This window comes from Microcebus murinus, chromosome 5 (genome assembly GCF_040939455.1).
Source record: "Microcebus murinus isolate Inina chromosome 5, M.murinus_Inina_mat1.0, whole genome shotgun sequence".
Taxonomy (NCBI): Eukaryota; Metazoa; Chordata; class Mammalia; order Primates; family Cheirogaleidae; genus Microcebus; species Microcebus murinus.
Genome location: NC_134108.1, coordinates 34,678,739 through 34,700,912, shown reverse-complemented (window position 1 = coordinate 34,700,912; position 22,174 = coordinate 34,678,739).

Here is a 22,174-nt window from a genome sequence, read left to right as displayed (position 1 = left end):
TCTGTACATTTCACTCTGTAAATTTTACCATACTAAAATATAAAACATTGCTTCAGATAACTATAATGTTAATTGTCAAATTATTAGTTGAGTATCTTCTTCCACTATGCTATGTGTTTTTAATTGCTTTAGCCATTTTCAAAACATTAGAAAATTTTCTGCTTTTTATTTGGATTGAAACAATAGTTTTATTAGATGTAGTATTTTATCACTATTTCTTTATTTTATTTAAAATGACAAATTAATGTAACTGTATATATTACTCGAGATATTCCAGATATAACATTTTGCTTTTCCAATAATACTTTTTTCCACCTCTTGCTTTTTTACTATCTTGGCTTTAAATTGGCTACATTCCTTTGAATTTCCTCCCACACATAGAAAGTGTGTTCTGTAAATTATACAACCAAATATTTAGTTCTGAATACTCACATTGCAGTCTCAAGCAAATACTAGACCTTCTGAGTAAGTAACTTGACATTTATTCTAGGCTATTAAACATTTAACAAAGATCTCTCTGCAATTCTTTTGGAGAGGCTTCTGGGAAAGTTATATTCTGAATAATTTTTAGTAAACATGATTATATTAGAGGCATATAGAAAAATGCTAAGTATAGAGGACATTTTTAAAGAAAACATTTCATGGTAAAGACAAATCAGTGGTTTCCTTTTGATTTTGTGATGATAACAATAATGATGCTGCTGGTGATAATGCTAACTGGGTCATTTACTCTGCTGAGCTCTCTTACATACATTATTGCATTAATCTTCTGGTCAACTATGGGAGATAGATATTATTGTAATGATTGCAAAAAACACAAAACTGAATCATAGAGAGGTCAATCAATTTGTCTTGTTTTTGTATAGCTCTTTTATTAGAGTTGCAGTTAGAATGCAAGTCCTCTAAAGAATCCTCCTGAAAGTGGATTCATGTTCATAGAAAGTAAAGTATGGACATACGAGCAATCCTGCTCACCTCGTCCTGCTGACTGTCTCTTATAGTATCTTTGATCAAATGAAAGCAAACAGCAAAAAATCCGCACAGAGATAGCTTGGGGTTAATTGTTGCAGAGAAAGGAGAAGCATTAGGGCTCCAGAAAGAGATAAGAAAAATTTATTTGAAAAATCAGGAATGGTTTTGAGAGGCTGTGCATCATTTTTTGCTAAATATTCATGTAAACTTTTTTAAATGGAACTTGGATATTTAACAGTGTGTTTGATTCAGCTGGAGAAACAATGAAGTAACTAATACGGTTTTAATTACAGGATCTTTTAATCAAGTTGAAGAAAGAAATCTGGATAATATTAAAAAGTAAGTAGTATTCATAGTAGAAAGTTATTCTGGATTAGTATCACATAGATTGTAGTGTTTCAGAAATACTGATGGGGGATAATATTTTTTTGGATGGAGGGTCCACAGACGGCTGGACTTTGAGGGAAGAGATAAGATATAGATAGAAAAAGGACAAGATTATGGTTATAAAGTAGATCGGGATTGGGAGAAGAGAATATGTGGGGGAGTAGAAAGGAAGATATGAGATTATAGTACCTGTTGCCTTGACAACTTTAGGAGTCACCACTGGGTAGCAGTAACAGAAAACTTTCCTTTTCCTAAGATCTGGGAATGTGATTGTTGCTTTAATTCTGCTCAGGGGAATTAGCATGTGTTTGTAAAGCTTATTAGAGGTGCATGTGTGTGGGGAAAACAAAATGAAACACTGTGTTGACAAGAGCTGTCTGTAAATGTCTGGGTTTGGACTGGCTCCATTGCTCTTGGCTTCATACTTCTGGCATATACAGCTCAGGTCAGAAAATGTTACTGAAATGTTTAAAGCAATAGTTTTTAATAGGAAAACTACAAATATATTTTATTAAGTAAAATAATAAAAAAATATTCATGAAGAATGTGTGTAGCCTCCTTTTTAACTATTTGCATAGTATTTTAGAAGACTTGTAGTATTTTCATAGTAAAAATGTTTAGTAGAAGAGTAGACAAAAAGGAAAATAACAATCACCTGCAGCATTGCTCTTCAAACACAATCTCTGTTAGAGTTTTCTTAAATTTTCCCCAGTCTTTCTTTCCCCGTGAAGAGAAATTTGGAGTGCTAAAATAAGAATACCTTTATTTTGAAAACTGTGTATTTGTTTGAATACAGAAATCTAGTACAAGGAAAGCATGAAAAGTATCGGAGATTTTTCATAATTCTCCTATATAGAGCTGCTTTTTTGTACATGGAAAAATCTTTGGAAAAGTTTATATAAAACTATTAATATTAACAGTGATTCCCTATAGAGAGAGGGAGTTTGGTGTAGGAAGAAAGGAAATATGTGTATACACACATACCTACACACACACACACACGCACACACACACACACACACACACAGTGCTCACATACCCCCTCCAGTTAAGGTACATGGAAAATATTCTTTCATAGAGTAATACTCATCTCCATATCATTGTCTGCATTGAATGATTAGCCTCCACTAACATTGGCAAGGTCATTAATTTGTAAAAGTGAGTGCAAAGTGAGTTCGGATAGGTAAATTTGCAATTTGGCTAAAAAAAATTAAATTTTTAAAAAAATTGTCAAATAGATGGATAACCTTACTAATTAAATTCTTTAAAATGAATATGTGGTTGATTATAAGTTTTTGTTTTTGTTTTCTTAGATAGAGAGGATGAGGATAAAATGGTTGTTAACCAGGGATGATTTTGCTCCACAGGGGATATTGGTAATGTCTGGCAACATTTTTGGTTGCCATAACTAGGGGAGGGTGCTACTGGCATTTAGTGGGTAGATGTCAGGGAAGTTGCTAAACATCTTAAAATGCACAGGACAGTCCCCTACAACAAAGAATTATTTGGTCATAATGAATTATCTCCTCATAGCCTAATTTCAAATTTAATTATTTTTTATATTCTTTATTTTTAAATGTTTTTTTGTTTTAATTTAGTTTTAGCTGGATTAATTTAATTTTGTTTCAGGCTTTTAAATATATATGTTAAAATAACAATACCTGGGATATAGGCATGGGTGTGAGAAATGGGAACTCAACCACACTATAATTCTGACAGTAAACTGGCACAACTATGGGAATGTTTATAGACATATATAAAGTATACAAGCCTTTGACTCAGATTCACCTAGTTTTTAATTTTAAAACTTCATCATATCATACAGTCTATTGAGTATCCTGCTTCAATCTAAGTTGATCCCTGTCAATAACTTATGTGCAGTTGTCATCTTGGGACATCTTTTGATGACTTTTCTAGGCTTTTCTAGGCTGACTTTTCTAGGCTGATTTCATTGTTCCCCGAATCCTATATCTTTCTCTTTTTGGTTAACCCTCTTATTTTGGTGGTATGTATCTTCTAGAATCTTCTTAAGAATTCTGGTAAATTTTCTGATTCCTTAGTTATCAAAAAAGTCTTTATAATAACTTACTAATTGATTAGTACCCTTTTCTTTTTATTTCTCAAAACTATTTCTTCGAGAGTTTGCCCATAAGTCTTGGTAGACTTTCTAGTCTGTAGTCTGTATCATGTGAGTCTTGGAAAGTTTCCCATCACCTCTTTGAAAAAATTATAATCTCCATTTTCTCTGATACCTCTTTTTGACCCTTTATTGTTTGGATATGGAGCATCCATTATTAGGCCTCTTATGTTTAATATTTTATGCTCCTACATTTGACCTCTTTACATTTTTTATTCTGTCTTCTGAAAAAGTTTCTTAATGCTATTTTACAACTTTTCTATGGAAATTTTAATTTTATAAATTTTTTGAATTTTTAAAAGTTCATTCTTAATATTTTTTAATATCATATTATCTATGTTGTTCCTTTCTATGGAATGCAGTATTAGCCTAATTAGAGAGTTTTGTCTTCCGAGGTCTTCTTTTACTCATTTTTATTCTAGGTTTTCTCATAAATTGGTAGGTTTTCTGAAACTTATAATCATGCATTTGTCTCTTAATTTTTCAAAGACTGAGGTTTGAAAAGGTTATTGTGGGCTCCATATATGTTAGTGAGACATTTTAGTTGATGGGCTTTGCTTTGGCATTATTGAATAGGGGGCTGGTTATGTGGGTGTCATGAGGTCTGTCCTCTCAGACCATTTATAAGGAGTGAAAATATAGCTGCTGTGGTCTTCATGTAAGAGAGTGGACAAGGGGTGTAGTTCATATTTTCCTCTCCTCTTTGGGAGTAGCCTACTATAAAAGCCACAGCAGGCATGCTACAATTAGTTCAAAGAACCTCCTGTTAACTAGAGCAATGGTTTCAACCCTCTTTTTGTATCAGTTTACTAGGATTTGTACATGAAAGGCCTAGATTTCTACAGGTTTATAGGTCTCCTGAGCTACCTAACATCTGAAACACCCTCACACCTGTTCCAACCTGTGAGTTTACTGCAATTGATATTCTACCACTTCTATCCAGTTTTCAGAAGAAGAGCACTAATCTTCTTCTTAAATAAGAGAAGGAAAATTTGAGAATGTTGATGTGATGCAATGAATATTTCTTAAAAGTGCTAAAGAAAATAAGTTTGAAGGTAATAATAATATGTTGGATAGACAAAAAATTATGGAACATTATATCACTGGTAAAATTCATGGAGAAATGATTTGCTGATGGTGAAATAGGAATAAAAAGAAGACCCATGTGGCAAAAGGAGTTTTTCTGATCATTATAAACTTATTCTGACATATCAGATTTTCCTGATAAACAGATGTGATCAATGCATATGTGTTGATTTCCATTGAAAAGGACAGTTGTTACTAAGGCATCTGCTTTAGGTACTCAGCTAGGGAACCAGTCTGTCTCCTGGGGACATAAATGATAGGTTGCAGGAGTAAGTTGTAGACAAGTAAGCAAAAAGATTAGGCAAAAACTCCTGAAGCACATTTTGAGAAAATAAATTGATTGGTTTCATAATTTAGCTGTGTACAAGATAGTTATGGATTTGGAGGGGTATTTGGATTTGGGAAGTCAGGGCAGAACTACAACAGAGGTAACATTTATAGAGAACCAGGGCTCTGGTTCTTTGGGTCAAAGTTTCTATCCAGTACCCTGGATAGCTCCCAGGGACAGCAGTTGCTCTAAAGTCTAAGGTCTTATTGAGGACTCCATTGGGTCCTCCCAGATGATGGGATTCTCTGCTCTTTGTTCTATTTAATTACCTAGAAGTATGTTATCATCTCCATTTCACCTATGAGCTCTTGCTTTTCTCATCAAATTTAAAGAGCCATATCTTAAGGACTGACCTTGGGTTTGAGAGAGTATTAAAAATTTTAGCAAACGTGCTCAGGCAGAGAAAGAGTATATTCAGTTCATGGAATTATTTATCTTCTGGAGTTTCTTTTATTTTGGGGCTAGGGCTTTAAAGAATCAGTACGTGGAAAATGTACTCAATCTTACTTCAGATTAAAGAAATGTGAATTAAAGCTAGATTTATTTTTTGTTCATCTCTTTGGAGGACATGCAGATACTAATTTTCTATTGACTGAGAAAGTTTGGGGAAACAAATATTTATATGTAGTAAAGGTAGTGAATTTCAATTGCTCAAAGGCAATTTGGAAATTCATATATATATATATATATGCACACATCTTTTAAATCAGTAATTATAGTATTCTAAATTATGGAGATGGTCAGAAAAATATAAAAGGAAATATAAATATGAATGTTAATTACAGATTTTTCATTGTTTAAAAAATTATGGCAAAAGATAGTAAATCAGTAATATGTTTAGATATATAACTATAAAGATAGACATGGAAAGATACTCATGTAAAACCATTCACAATGTATTTTAAGACATTTTGTGTGAAAATTATAAAACCCACACATATATCCATATTACATATTTGTAAATAGGAAGAAGTCTGAAATGATTTTTACCAAAATTGAAACTTCTATGTGGTATCTATGTGTGATATCAACTTTCTTTATTGAGTTTGTGTGGTATTTTCTAATTTTTCTATAACAATCATATATTAATTTTGAGATAAATATTTTATAACAGCATTTTATTTATATCAGTGACTTATCTTTTATTAAATACTTATTGAATGTGTGCTATGTACTAGGCATTGGCTTGGGAATCAGCAGTCATGATATGGTTCCTGACATTATAGAATTTACCATCTAAAGAGAAGACAGCAAAGAATAGTCAACAAAAATAGCACACTAAAATATAGAATTACTAATAATTATAAGCTCTATGATTGACATGGAATAGGACCAATGAGGTATGCTGTCAAGAGGTGTGCTGGTAAAAGTTTAACTGGCTTTCAAAAATAAATAGATGAAGAAATGAACAAATAAATAAATAAGCTTGAATTTGTAGCATTTTTCTAATTTATGTTATTTAAATACTTCCACATTAGTCAATTTTAAGCTGCCAATGTGTGGGTCCTGAATCGGACATTGAAAATAAAAACTCACAATTGGCCTTGGTAAGCCAGCACAAGAAACCACTTATAGGTGAAAAGGGCTATGGAGCAGAAGGGTAGGGGAGGTTAGGAAACTTTTAAAGGAGATGACATTTAAGTTGAACTCTGAAGAATGAGTGATTGTCAGAGAAAGGGGTTGATAGTAGAAAGGGTCTAAGGGGAGAGAGAAACTGAATTGAAGGGTGACAAGAGAGAATAGTCCATGTGAAAGTTACTGATAGCTATACTGGAATGGAGCCAAGAGGTTTGGAGAAAATTCAAGGCATTATTCAAATTAAACTCTAAGAAAAAATGTTTCAAAGTATACATGACCTCTAAGTTTCCTTCCAAATTCACAATGGTATGGATGCCAAAAGTATTAATCAAACTGAGGTAACTTATATGCGTGTATTTTGTTTGTATTCTGCCTTAGTTACTCTTAAAATATTCCAAATCTCAGCATTTAGTTTAAAATGTTATGGATGCAAATGGGCAAAGTGAATGACAAGCACTGTCTAAGTGTCCTTTGGGTTCCTAATGCACTCAAAGGAACAGTAATTATAAAAACAAAAGGAAAAAATATTTTATTGGCTTATTTATAGTAACTATGACAGAGCCAGCAGTATATTGTCAGCAGTGGCAATAGCAACAATGTCAAAAGACAGCAAAATACTGAATCAAAGCAACTTGCTGGGTATTTGCCTCTCCTCTACCCCACCATCCAGCAGATGTCAACAATCAGCATTTTAAAAAACATTCAGGTAGTTATGTTTTAATTGCTTAGATTCTTTACAGATATAGAATGCAGTCTTCTTAAGGATTCTAGATAAAGCTTTCTTTATCTAGCTTGGTGAGACAGAAGACACAATTCTTACAGAATTAACATCAGTTTCTCCCTTTCTATGTTCATGTCATCTTCTACCAGTTTTTTTTTTATTTTAGCATATTATGGGGGTACAAGTGTTAAGCTTACATATATTGCCCATGCCCCCCCTCGAGTCAGTGCTTCAAGCACTGTCCATCCTCCAAACGTTGCACATCTCACTCTTTGTGTTTGTATATACCCATCCTCCCCTCCCCCCACCCACCTGCCCGACACCAGATAAATGTTATTCCTATATGTCCACTTAAGTGTTGATCTGTTAATACCAATTTGCTGGTGAGTACATGTGGTGCTTGTTTTTCCATTCTTGAGATACTTCACTTAGTAGAATGAGTTCCAGCTCTATCCAGGAATATACAAGAGGTACCATATCACCATTGTTTCTTAAAGCTGAATAGTATTCCATGGTATACATATACCACATTTTATTGATCCACTCATGTATTGATGGGCACCTGGGTTGTTTCCACACCTTTGCAATTGTGAACTGTGCTGCTATAAACATTCGAGTGTGGGTGTCCCATTTGTAGAGTGTCATTTGATCTTTTGGGTAGATGCCCAGTAGTGGAATTGCTGGATCAAATGGTAGATCCACTTGTATCTCTTTGTGGTATCTCCATATTGCTTTCCACAGAGGTTGAACTAGTTTGCAGTCCCACCAGCAGTGTAGGAGTGTTCCTATCTCTCTGCATCCACACCAGCATTTATTGTTTAGGGACTTTTTGATAAGAGCCATTCTCACTGGAGTTAAGTGACATCTCATTGTGGTTTTGATTTGCATTTTCCTGATGATTAGAGATGTTGAGCATTTTTTCATATGTTTGTTGGCCATTCTTCTTCTTTTGAAAAGTTTCTGTTCATGTCTTTTGCCCATTTTTTAATGGGGTTGTTTGATTTTTTTCTGGCTGATTTTCCTGAGCTCTAAATAGATTCTAGTTATCAGCCCTTTATCAGATGTGTAGATTGGGAAAATTTTCTCGCATTCTGTGGATTGTCTGTTTGCTTTCTTAACAGTTTCTTTGGCTGTGCAGAAGCTTTTTAATTTGATCAGGTCCCATTTGCTTATTTTTGTTGCCGCTGCTCTGATTGCCTTTTGGGTCTTCTTCATAAATTCTTTGCCTAGGCCAATGTCTAGAAGAGCATTTCCAACATTTTCCTCTAGAATTTTAATAGTTTCACACCTAAGGTTCAAGTCTGTTACCCAGTGATAGTTGACTTCTGGGAGAGGTGAAAGATGTGGTTCTTGTTTCAGTCTTCTACATGTGCCTATCCAGTTTTCCCAGCACCATTTATTGAATAAGTGTTCTTTTCCTCAATGTATGTTTTTGTCTGCCTTGTTGAAGATTAGTTGGCTATAGGAGGATGGTTTTATATCCAGGTTCTTGGTTCTGTTCCACTGGTCAATGTCCCTGTTCTTGTGCCAGTACCATAGTTTTCATTACTATAGCCTTGTAGTATAGTTTGAAGTCTGGTAAATTGATACCTCCTATTTTGTTTTTATTGCCTAGGATTGATTTTGCTATATGGGGTCTTCTCTGGTTCCATACAAAGCATAAAATGATTTTTTCTATATCTGTGAAAAATGATGATGGTATTTTGATAGGGATTGCATTGACTTTTTAGGTCACTTTGGGTAGTATAGACATTTTAATAATGTTGATTCTGCCAACCCATGAGCATGGTATATTCTTCCATCTGTTTACGTCTGCTGCTATTTCCTTCTTCAGGATTTCATAGTTCTCCCTGTAGAGATCTTTTACCTCCTTAGTTAAATATATTCCTAGGTACTTTATTTTCTTTGTTACTATTTTGAAGGGAATTGAGTCTTTGATTTGGTTCTCACTTTTACTGTTGTTGGCGTATATGAATGCCTCTGATTTCTGTGTGTTGATTTTGTATTCTGAGATTTTACCAAACTCAATCAATTCAAAGTGTCTCTTGGTTGAATCCTTGGGTTTTCTAGGTATAATATCATGTCATCAGCAAAGAGTGAGAGTTTTATCTCTTCTGCTCCCATTTGGACTCCCTTAATTCTGCTCTCTTGTCTGATTGCTGTAGCAAGGACTTCCAGCACTATGTTGAATAGAAGTGGAAATAGTGGGCAACCTTCTCTTGTTCCAGTTCTAAGTGGGAATGCTTTCAATTTTTCCCCATTCAATATGATATTGGCTGTGGGTTTGTCATATATGGCTTGTATCATTTTTAGCTAAGTCCCATCTGTGCCTATTTTATTGACCATTCTTATCATAAAAGGGTGTTGAATTTTGTCGAATGGTTTTTCTGCATCTATTGAGAGGATCGCATGGTCTTTGTTTTTGCATCTGTTTATATGGTGAATTACATTTATAGATTTGCATATGTTGAACCATCCCTGCATCACTGGGGTGAAGCCCACTTGGTTGTGACGATTATTTTCTTGACAAGGACCAGGATTCGAGTGGCTAAGGTTTTCTTGAGAATTTTTGCGTCTATATTCATAAGGGATAATTGGTGTATAGTTTTCTTTTTTTGTTGCATCCCTTCCTGGTTTTGGTATCAGGATTATGTTCGCTTCATAAAATGTTTTGGGGAGGTTCCATCCTTCTTGATGTTGTGGAATAATTTCTGCAGGATAGGCATCAGTTCTTCCTTGTAGGTGTGGTAAAATTCAGGTGTGAAACCATCTGGTCCAGGACTTTTCTTTTTAGCAAGGTTTTTTATCGCTGTTTCAATATCAGTACTTGATATTAATCTGTTCAGGAATTCTATTTCTTCCTAGTTGAGCCTAGGAAGGCTGTGTGTTTCTAAGAAATTGTCCATTTCCTCCACATTTTCCATTTGTGTACATAGAGGTTTTTTTAACATTCATGAATTATATATTGTATCTCCGTGGCATCCGTTGTAATTTCTTCCTTATTATTCCCGATGGAGCTTATTAGAGATTTTTCTTTTCTGCTTTTCATTAGTCTAGCCAAAGGTGTGTCAATTTTGTTTATTTTTTCAAAAAACCAACTTTTTGTTTTGTTAATCTTCTGTATGGTTTCCCTGTTGTCAATTTTGTTTAGTTCTGATTTGATCTTAATGATTTCACTTCTTCTGCTGGGCTTGAGGTTGTTATGTTTGACTTTTTCTAGTTCTTTGAGACAATTCATTAGGTTGTCTATTTGTGATCTTTTTGAAGTTTGGATATAGGCATTTATGGAAATAAACTTTTCTCTCTGGACTGCTTTAGCTGTGTCCCACAGGTTTTGATAACTTGTGTCTCCTTTGTCATTTAGTTCAAAGAATCTTTTGATTTCCATCTTGGTTTCCTTGTTTATGAAGTGGTCATTCAGCAGAAAGTTGTTTAGTTTCCATGACTTTGTGTAGAAATGAGAGTTACTGTTAGGGTTGATTTCTACTTTTGTTCCATTGTGATCTGAAAACATATATGGTATAATTTCTATGTTTTTAAATTGTTTGAGACATGCTTTGTGTCCTAGGATATGGTCAATCTTAGAGAATGACCCATGAGCTGATGAGAAGAATGTATATTCAGTGGTTTTGATGTAGAATGTCCTGTAAATGTCAGTCAGGCCCATTTGTTCTAGAGTTCCAGTTAAGTCCATTATTTCTTTGTTGATTTGTTGTTTGGAGGATCTGTCCTGTGCTGTCAGTGGGGTGTTAAAGTCTCTGACTATTATGGTGTTGTTGTTTATCCATTTGTTTAGATTAAGTAGAGTTTGCTTTACGAATCTGGGTACAAAAGGTTGGGTGCATATATATATTTAGAATTGTTATGTCTTCTTGTTGAACTGTACTCTTCACCATTATATAGTGATCTTCTTTGTCTTTTATTACTTTTGTTGATTTAAAAACTAAGTTATCAGTAATCAGCACCACCACGCCAGCTTTCATTTGGCTTCTGTTTTCTTAAAATATTGTTTTCCACTCCTGTACCTTAAGTCTATATGCATCCTTGCAGGTTAGATATGTTTCCTGAAGGCAGCAGACATTTGGCTTGCATTTTTTTATCCATTCAGCAGCCTATGTCTCTTGAGTGGGGAGTTCAACCCATTCACATTTATTGAGATAACTGATAGGTAGGGCAGATTTTTGTTCATTATGTTGGGTTGAACTTTGTTGCTTTGCTTTCTCTCTTGAGCCATTGTGGTATTTGGGCTTTAATCTTTAGCTTTTGAGTAGATTTACATTTGTGAGTGTTTACTGTGCTGATCCATGGGTAACACTGTTTTGAGTACTTCTTGAAGGGCTAGTCTTGTCTTGGTGAATTCTCTCAGTCTTTGGTTTTCTGAGAATGTCTTGGTTTCTCCTTCATATACAAAACTTAGCTTTTCAGGGAACAAGATTCTAGGCTGGGCATTACTCTGTTTCAGAAAAGTGAGAGTGGGTCCACAGTCTCTTCTTGCTTGTAAAGTTTCAGTAGAGAATTCTGGCGTTTTCGGATTGGCTTTCCTTTGTATGTAACTTGCTTCTTTTGCCTTACAGCTCATAGAAGGGCCTCTTTAGTTGATATTTGGGTCAGTCTAATGACTGCATGTTGTGACATCTTCCTGTTTGCATTGAATCTACCAGTGGTCCTCTGAGCTTCTTGAACTTTTATATAGAGATTTTTACCAAGGCCTGGGAAGTTTTCCTCTATTATATCTTCAAATAGTTTATCTAATCCTTAAGTGTTTTTTTCTTCCCCTTTGGGTAACCCTATAACCCTAACATTAGGTTTCTTCACATAATTCCACATCTGTTGTAGGCTTTGCTCTTTTCTCTTGTTTCTCTGCTCTATCTCTGTGATTGATTTATACTTGGAAGGTGTTATCTTCAATCTCTGAGATTTTTTCTTCTGTTTGATCTACCCTGTTCTTGAGGCTTTCCACTGTGTTTTGTAGTTCCCTGAATTGATTCTTCATTTCCAGTTCTGTTAGGCTTTTATTCATTGTTTCAATTTCTTTAGTGAATTTTTGTTCCAGATCCTGGAGTCTTTTTGCATTTTCTTTGTGTTCATTATCCAGTTTTTCATGCAACTCGTTGAATTTTCTTAGGATCCATGCTCAAAATTCTTCTTCTGTCATTTTAGTGGTCTGATTTTGGTTGGTGTCCATTTCTAAGGGGCTGGTGTTCCTCTTTGGGGGTCTGCTTTCTGTTTGAGTTTTCATATTTCCAGAGTTCCTTCACTGATTTCTTCCCATCTGGATCAGTTGTTGCTTCTTTGTTTAGGTTTTTGTTTGGGTAATGACACACCCTATTTGGTCTGTGTGCCAGTAGGTGGTGTTACGACCACACCCTGTATGAGTCAGTAGGTGCTGTGAAAAAGGTGTGCAGAATGTCCTTCCTGGCAGTAGGTGGTGCTGGCTCAGAGGAGCAGGCTATACTGTATTTTTTGTGTCCTGTAACAAGCTCTTGTTCCTCTGGAGAGGCACTCTAGTGCCTAAGGTGGTGGATGGGGCTCTAGGACTTCCGGTGTGTCCTTAATCTCCACCTCAGTGAGAGCTGGTCTTGGAGTGAGTCTGGGCACAGCTGGGTTGGTTACGCCTGCCCTCAGGCAAAACAAGTGCTGTTAGCAGGGGTCAAAGTTCTTTTCTCAGCTTCCAGGAAAAGCTGTCAGGGAGGGGTTGGAATGGCCCCACTCAGTCAGAAAGTCTGAGTGTGGGGATGGGGCTGTCTGAGACCTGCAGTCTGGAGCAGGCCTTGATCCTTTCCACCCTCCCCAACTCACCAGATTCTCCTGGGCCTCTGCCAGCAGGCCAGATCTCACACCACTGGGTCTCCCCTGGGTGTGATGTGGGCCAAGGGTTCCCTGTGCAAGGTCGCCACCTGGGCTGGGCACACAGCCCCGCCTTGGGAGGAGGGTTGCCCTCAAGCAAGGTGATCTGCTCTTGCAGGCACACACTTCAATAGCCTGTTCACGAATATCCCTTCTGTGCCCCGGGCAATGCGAGACCTGGTTGCACAGGATCTGGTCCACAGGTCTGACCTCTGGGCCCTGGAATTCAATCCCTGACCCTACCAGGGAGAGGAGTGCCAGTCTCAATTTACCCATGGGGAGCCCAAGCTGGGTTGATGTCTCTCAGCCTCGGGGTCCACCCTGTTCTCCTGGAGTCACCAGGCCAGCAGCACCTGAGAGGGCTGGGGGTAAGGAGCTCACAGTCTGAGTACTCCTCAGACTGTGAGCTGAAGGGCCCCAAAAGGGAAGGTCCCATTCCCTGCAATGCCTCTAGCTGGTAGCTATATTGTCTCTCTTGGCAGCCATGGATATGGATGGGGGAAGGGAGAATGAGGCAATATGGTGCCTGGCTCGGGTCTGTGCACACAGAGGTGCCCTGAGGGAGTTGGGAGCCTGGTGTTGCACTCACTACAGGCTTACTGCTCACTGGCGGTGGGCGTCCCTGGCCTGGTGTCTGCAGGTCTCTCCAACCACTGGGAGCCCACCAGCAATCTGAGATGCAAAGGAGGGGAAAGTTAACCATTACACCTACCCTTGTCACTGGTCTCCAAGCTTCTTGGGAGGTCTCTGCTTCCAGTTCTCCTCTGCAACCTCCTCACGTGGTCTCCCGTAGTCTCCAGTACCCCTCCTTCTGACCCTCGTCTAATGTATGCTTGTCTGCTTGCTTCTTTCTTCTAATTTCTTCTAGAAACTGTCTTTTTTGCAGAGACACTCTGTTGGTGGTGTTTCTCATCCACTATCTTGCTCCATCCCCCCTACCAGTTTTCTAATATCCATATTTGGCCCGGGATTAGCTTTAGGGTAGCTTGGGAAGCTGATTTTCCACAAGGTAAGGCACTTATTCTCACCCATATCTATTTCATCAACAGTATTCAAAAAGTTACAGGGGATTCTAGAGACATGGGAACTGTTCATTCTCAGTTCTCTGAACTCTCACCTTCAGAGGGAGGGGCTCCACTGTTAAGAAAGAAATAAGAGTTTGTTAATTATTGTTCTCAGCCCCTAGGCTCCTTTGGAATCAGATATGAAATTTTAGTGGTACCGTCTTGTTCCATTGTTGGTGGCTGGATCCAAAAACTAATTCTTTATATTCAGAGAATTTTTGTGCTTAGATCAATATTACACAATTCCTACTGAGGCAATTTTTTGGTGCTTCGTTTGCAGATTTTTCCCCCTTTATTTTCCATGATTACAGATTTATCTTTTGCTGTTTGTTGCAGCTACATCTATTCTATATAATGGGGAATAGATAGGGGTGGTTGTCTCAAGAGAACACTCTACCTTATTCCCTGGTTAATTGCTGAGGTTAAGTTTATTGTATTTTGCTATATGGCAGACTGACAGGGACTGTAACAGTCATCTGAAAAAGCAGATCTGAAGTCCTGTGGCATTGCTTTCCAAGAGATAGGATTAAAATGATCTCTGAGTAGCAGGGTCTCTGAAACCACTTGTGGAGCTTGTTCTCTACCCAAAGGCACATGGCTGAGGATGACAGCAGAGACTGAATTCAGCCTGTGTTATTTTAGCCAATGCTCTGAAGAAGGTCTTCCTCTGTCTGGAAGTAGACCCTCTATGAGCCAAAGGGTGGTCTTATAGACCAGAAAGTATCTTGGCCATCTTCCAGCTTGTTGTCAGAGGTACTCAATCAGGAATAGCAAATGAAGATGGATGAAGATATTGAGAAGATGGTACAATTGCCTTATTGGAGACTACTCTAATGAAGAGGAGCACATGTATCCTAGGAGAAACAACTCCAAGCTTTAGGGAAGTGAAGAGGAATGAGCTGAGACATTGTGGAGCCAGCAGCAGCACTGGCTTACTAGACATAGGGTGAGGCCTTTATGGTTTAGAGAAGGGGTCTAGAAGATTATGCAGTTTCATAGGGGACTCATTTGGAGGTTCACCATTACCTTTAATTTTCTTCTCCTTTAGTCTAAAACATTCTCCGAGTTGTGCATGAATGGCACCAGAAAGGAGGCGGAGTGAGAACCCTTGGCTGTGTCAGCTCCTGCTGCTGATTCAGATGCATGCCTCTTTTTTTTTTTTTTTTCCTTTTTCTAGATCCACACCCTTTAACCAAGTGAGAGGAGTATGTTGCCCAGGATACCTCAGGTCCTCAGAAAGAGATAGATGACATCATCAGTTACTTCTTAATAATTTCCTATTGGCCAACCAATATGAATCTTAGTTATAACATCCAATCTGCAAAATTATCCAGAGTTGTGTTTGATGAGATTTGGTTGATTAAAGTGAAAAACAAGACAATGACACTGATTATTTATAATATTATTTTTATCTGAATCAGATGCTTAGATATTACCCCCATCAAAGTATTGAGAGAGATTTTGGCTGTTTGGATGGTGAATTTGAGAAAATTCAGCTAAATTTTTATTTAATGATTTTAATTCCTACAGTATAATTCAATTACTTCTTTCCTTTCTTCCACTATTTCTCTTGCTGTTGAGCCATGATGGCAACAGAATATAGAACTCACATGAAACACTGTAACATGAAATGAAAAATCATAGGAAGATCCAAAATCTGTGTATCCTGAGATACTAACTAGATTGGAATTGGAAACAGGCCTTGGTTTTATCCTTCATTTTGTGCCAAACTTAAATAGGGTAAACTGTGTTATAAACATAAATCATACATGAATGATTAGTACCCAGATGGTTAAAACCAGAGTTTGTGTGATTCAAAACTATACTATAAATAAGAGGAATCTTCATGTTATATGTAAGAACATTGTGATTGCTAGACTCTCATTTGTAAGATGCAATAAGGTCACAAGACATGTATTTTACCTCTAGTTTTCTAGCTGTCATATGATATGTTTGTGTGTTAGGGATAGAGGAGAGTGTTTTAAAGAAGGCATGAAAAGTTCAATGTAAGTAGTTTTAACTTGAGCTTTCCGAAAGTTGCTGAAAAAATTCAACTTGAATAAAAAATGTAAACCTCTGAAATTTAAGTTTGTTCATTGTTATTGCTTGAGGGTGCCTTTATTATATCTGGCTAAGCTTAAATTAACTATGAGAGGAAAGGAAGTAGGAGTGTACTTTTGATCTTAATATAAGGGGGGAAAAGAAAAAAAAATCAGTGTTCCTAAACTGCTCATAATAGGCAAAGTATCATTAGTCTCTCCTGGAAGATAATCTTACTAAGCTTATTTATCTGATTTTTTTTTTTTTGCTTGTTGATTTTTAGCTGTTATTTCTTATTTTATATCTCATGTGATACCTCTGTTTTGACTATAAATTTCCCTAGAGTATATTCTTCACAGATATGAGTGTGACCACCATCAGTGTGGCTATGCTACATAAGACAAATTGATTTAATCATGCCATGATGTAGCATTTCCTATATTATCTTTTGTTAAAAATATGTTCTTATGGGCATCCATCATATGTGGTAATCACTAGTTATTATAGCATAAAAATTAAATTTTGAAATATGTGGATTTTAAAAGTAACTTGTCAGTCCTGCAGTGTGGAAAATTCTCCAGCCATATGTTAGGATGAGACTTGATGTTGGTTTGGGGACGTTTGTATCCAGCAGAGCACCACAAGTGGTTTATCACCAGGGCTTGATTAAATAGTGCCTTCATCCATTAAACCAGTGGTCTCCAACCTTTTTGGCATCAGGGACAGCTTCATGGAAGACAATCCTTTCATGGAAGGGGGTGGGAGGAAGGGATGGTCCCAAGATGACCCAAGCGCACTACATTCATTGTGCAGTCAAATCTCTCTGCAAAAGAGATTCTGCACTTGCAGCTGCTCACCAGTGCCAGCACCACTGCCCAGCTCCACCCCAGACCATCAGTCACCAGACTCTCACAAGGAACACACCACTTAGATCTCCAACATGTGCATAAGCAGTCCACAGTAGGGTTCGCACTCCTATGAGAATCCAATGCTGCTGATGATCTGACAGGAGGCAGAGCCCAGGCAGTGATGCAAGTGATGGGGAGCAATCACAAACACAGATGAAGTCTTGCTCACCTGACTGCCCATGTCCTGCCCCTTAGCCAGGCCCACAGCAGGCCATGGACCTGCACTGGTTCATGGCCCGAAGGTTGGGGACAGCAGCATTAAACCTTAAATGTGTTAGGAGAGATGTAGAAATAAATAAGACAGTTTCTCTATAGTCAAGAAGTTCATAATCTAAGAGGGTGATTAGTGCTACCATGAAAATGAAGAAGGAGATGATGATAAAGAGGAAAGAGGAGAAGGAAGAAGAGGGAGAAGAAGGAGAGAAGGAGAAAGAAAGAAGGACAAGAAGATATAACAGTCAATAACTCTATGCCAATCCCTATGCTAAATATTTCACTTGCATTTTTTTTTTCTTTTAATATCCATGGAGGGAAACTCTCTTATTATTCCCACTTTACAGATGAAACTGAGATTCCAAAAAATAACTTAAGTTGTTTAGGCTTACAAAATTGGCAGTCTGACTTCACAGCTTAAATTATGCTATACAACACCCGTATCATTTTCAGTATGACATAGTAATTAAGAGAGCAGAGAACGTGTAGTTAGAACCCTAGGCAATTATGCCTAATTGATGATAGATTTGGGAGTCCTAGTTTCTATTTTTAAGTTTTATCACTATGTTACTTAATATGTGCTTGTCAGTTCATTACAAAATATTTCCTTACCCATTAAGTATTAATAATAATGATTTTTGTATCATATGCATTCTTAATAGAGCATGGAGGAAGTTGAGTTAAAACAAAATTTAAAAATGTATAATTTTAGCAGTTGTCCTATTCTTGCTTTGGTTAGTAAGGTAGAAGTTGTTTACTTGGGCATTGGCCATTAACTGGAAGCCTTTATTCAGTCACTATGCTCTCTAAGTTTTCGTAAGAGCTGCAGTTTTGGACCCACCATGTGCTAAAATTTATTAAGCAAAAAACATGACTCTTGGTGTTGAAAGCTGTATTGGGACAGCCAAGCAGGTCCTTGTATGGCCTTGTCATGCCAATAAATTCAGCCAGAAAAATCTTTTTAATAGTTGCGTGAGTAACTGGTATTTTAAGAAGACACCCACACAGAGGGAAGAAGTATAGGGAAAGATCAGATTTTCAAGCACTCAATAGGGGAGTTTGCTTTTTCTGTTAAACTTCACCTGCAGTCTAAGCAAGGGGGCTGGCTGGTGCCGAGTCTGCAATAGCACGGCATGCTTCCTTTATGTATTGTGTGGGATCTGATAAATTTTTCAGGATCCAGTCCAGCTGTGCTCTCATCACATTGATTTAATGGCCCTTAAGAGAAACCATAAAAGTGCTTTCTGGTTAGTGGGACCCAGCTGTTTCTCATGGTATTGCATAAGACAGCAAGCTGAGTTAGCTATAGATTAATGATATTAAAATTCAGCTTTTTTCCATAACATTTTCTTTCATACCTAAAAAGACTTAGAGCAAATATGTGATTTGTTAAGTTGGGTTGTTAGGCCCAAAGGGAAAATACCAAAAGAGATTATCTGATTTGAACCAAAAAAGCTAATTGGAGCCCCCATATAAACACTGTGTCATATTAACATATCGTGTGTGTGTGTGTGTGTGTGTGTGTGTGTGTGTGTGTGTATGTGTGTGTGTGTGTTTTCCCAAAGGGTGATGTGAAGGCCAATGGCTGGAAGGAGGGCCTCTGTTTGCATTACCAGGCAACAGTGCAAAAAGCCAACAAAATTATTTGAGGATTATCAGGCTCTCTGATGAGGTTAAGAACACTGAAAGTCAGTACAAAATGAATAGCTGTGTAGATTTACAGTGTCGTTCAAGTCATCTGAACCCTCTGGTTTTCTGCAAGCAGAGGGGCGAATTGTACTATCAAAGCAATCTGTTACGTATTAAGCCAGGGTATGAAATAGTTTGCACTGAAATGTTTCTGTTCGGAAACAGACATAAAGCACTTAGAGCTTTTGCACTTCAGGTACTTTTGGGTACAGAAGTACTCAGAAGTAAAGTAAAATGTTTTCTCACCCCTGTTTAAATGATGGCGAATATGTGGATGGGAAGAATTACAAATAAAAACTATTAATCTTAAAACAATGATTTTAGTATTTAACCAAATTATAGCTCCTAAATTCAAAGAGTGAAGCATAGAGTCACTGAAACTAGAAGTCATCATGGAAACAAACACCTGGGGAATTACAATTATTATTTTACTAATTTTTGGTGATCAACTCTGATTGTGATAGCCTTTATTTAAATAAGACCACATGGAAGTGATTCATTGTTTATGATTGTAGGATCACAGAATGTGAAAGGTCCTGTACTGCAAACTATTGAAAACTTGAAATACTTGTAGTTTAGATGGGAAAGAATTACTTTTATACTCTCAGTGGAAAAAATATTGCTAGGCATAGAATAATATCTTCAGAAGGAATTCATTCAAACAATTTAGAAGCATCCATTTAAATACAGAGCTTTTTTTTTTATATATTTCTATTTACTGATTAATGTTCCCAACAATATTTTTATAGATTATTTCCAATATCTTTTGATTTTTAAATATCTAAAAATCATATATTGCAAATTTAAGGATTCTTTTCTCTACAAGTTTAAGCATTAAAGATAGTTTTGTGTTTTTTAAAGTTGTTCATGGCTTAGGTTAATTGTTGTTTTAAAATAATACCTGCTGACTATCTATGGGAAATCCAATGATAAAGAAATTCATGGAACTATTCTCTCAATGGTAAGAAAGTGGCAAATTTGTATAACACTAGGTAATGATTCAAGGTCATAAATATCCTTCAGTGTTTTTCCTCTGGGGAAACTGGACATACATGTTAGAGTCCTTAACAGACACCTACAGATAGAATGAGAGCAAGAAAGGTGCTATTGCTAGGGGTATTTTAAGGTCAGTATTTCAGTAACTGCTGTTTTTAATTACGTGTCATGTAGATCAGTTCCTCTCTACTGAATAACATTAGCTTGAAAAACCAAAGGTTTGGTGGCCTAAATAGACAACAATAACCAATATCTTAAGTTTGCCAGATACTTTTGTGGGAAATACCAAGCCAAGTCAGTATCTGCCATCGTTACATTTCTAAATGTAACACTATTCTAAAGGCAAAGAGTAGTGTTGTATGGTCATGAGGTGGGAGTGGTGAGAATATGACATCCCCTGGTTCTACTGATTGCCAACAGAGTTGAGTTTTTCTTTTGCTACCAAGAGCAGTGCAGCTTAGGCTCTCTAGTTCCCCCTGGTTTGCATTCAGTCCCGAATTCAGAGTCCAGGATAAGAAAATTGTTGGCAACCAACAGCAAGCAAGTAAAAAAAAATGCCATGCTGATGTAATGCAGGCTTCTATTTCACTTCAGAATAAAAACTTAATGTTCCTTGAGAGTCTGTTACAGAGGAATTCATTATGGTTATCTTACGAATGATGGGTTCTAAAAAAATAATGTTTGTGCTACATATTTTTGTGGCTATTTCAGAAAATGCATTACAAGAGGCCAACAGCCAGCAGCAAGAATCATGCTTAAGACTAAGTTAGAAGTAGAACTGGTTCAGCACAATCTGAGTTATTGTTTATTTATTTAGGTCAAAGGTAAAAGGCTGTGTTGTGTAGGGCAAGCACTTTGGGGAAGGGTACCTTGTTAGGCATTGTTTTGTAAAGGTTTTTCCCTTGTTTGCCCATTCTGGGCAATTGAATGATTTATAAATTTTTTAAAATAGTATTTTTCTATGTGCTCATTTAAAAAAGAAAAGAAAAAAAATGAAAGGAAAATAGAGAAAACTTAAGGAAGAGAAAAAATATAAATCTGACCCTATAAATGCAATTCTTAACACACTGATGTATTTCCTTTCAATAAATCCTTTCGAATATATAGACTTTAAAAACATAGTATGATCATGGTAGTATTATATTGATACAGAAACATATAATCACAACTAATACTGGATTAATTTTTCAATTGTCACTAAGTTGCAAGCATTTTTTTTCATATGTAGGAGAGATGTTTCCACATTCTCTCTAACATTAACACCCAAATAATAATGGCCTAGAATTCAATTAGCAGGAAGTCTTTTAGCAGGCTCCATTCTCACAGTATTTATGGGGTCCTGGAGGAATGCTCATATGTACCTATATCCATCCTGGTTGTAACTTGTCACCTGCATTTTGCCTGTCCTGATTGTCATACTTCAAGAATGAACAGATGTTAAATTTCCTAAATGAGAGGCAACGCCAGGCAATTAACAAGTAATGAAACTTTGTTAAATTTGGGGGTTACCAAAAAACACTATGTAAGAAGGAAAAAAAGATTAGAAATATTTAAAAGACTTAATATTCTATTGAGGCAAACAACCTAAAATTTCTTATGTGCCTATTGTTGAGCACTTAGGTTGTTTCAATTTTTCATCTTTAAAAATAATTCTTATATATATTTTGGTGTAAAATTTTTATGATTCTATTTTATATACCCTCTCTGTGCCAGAATATATTTGTAGTTCTTGAAATCTATCAAAATGTTTTGTAGGAAAGAAGTTCTATAGAAAGAATTTCTAGATCCACTTACTTTAATGGTTAGTGATAGTTTGTGTTTTCTATTTCCACTTGAGTTAATTTGATAAATTATATTTTTCTAGGCACTTGACCCTTTCATCCAAATTCTCAAATTTATTGCCATGATGTTTCTGGTATTATATTACCTGTTTCATATCTGTAGTTATTATTTCTCATTTTTTACTTCTGACATCTTGTGTGTGTGAGCTTTTGTGCGTATGTAGGTATGAACCTTTTTTATTTTCCTTGATGGAACTTCCTAGAGTTTTATTAAATTTAATACTAAAAATTTGGTGTTTTATTTCAATATATTATTAATTACTGCTCCTATATTTATTATTTTCCTCCTTTTACTACTTTTAACTGTGTTTTTCTACTTTAAACTCGTTTGTTTAAATGCCTAATTAATTTCAGCCCTCATCCTTTT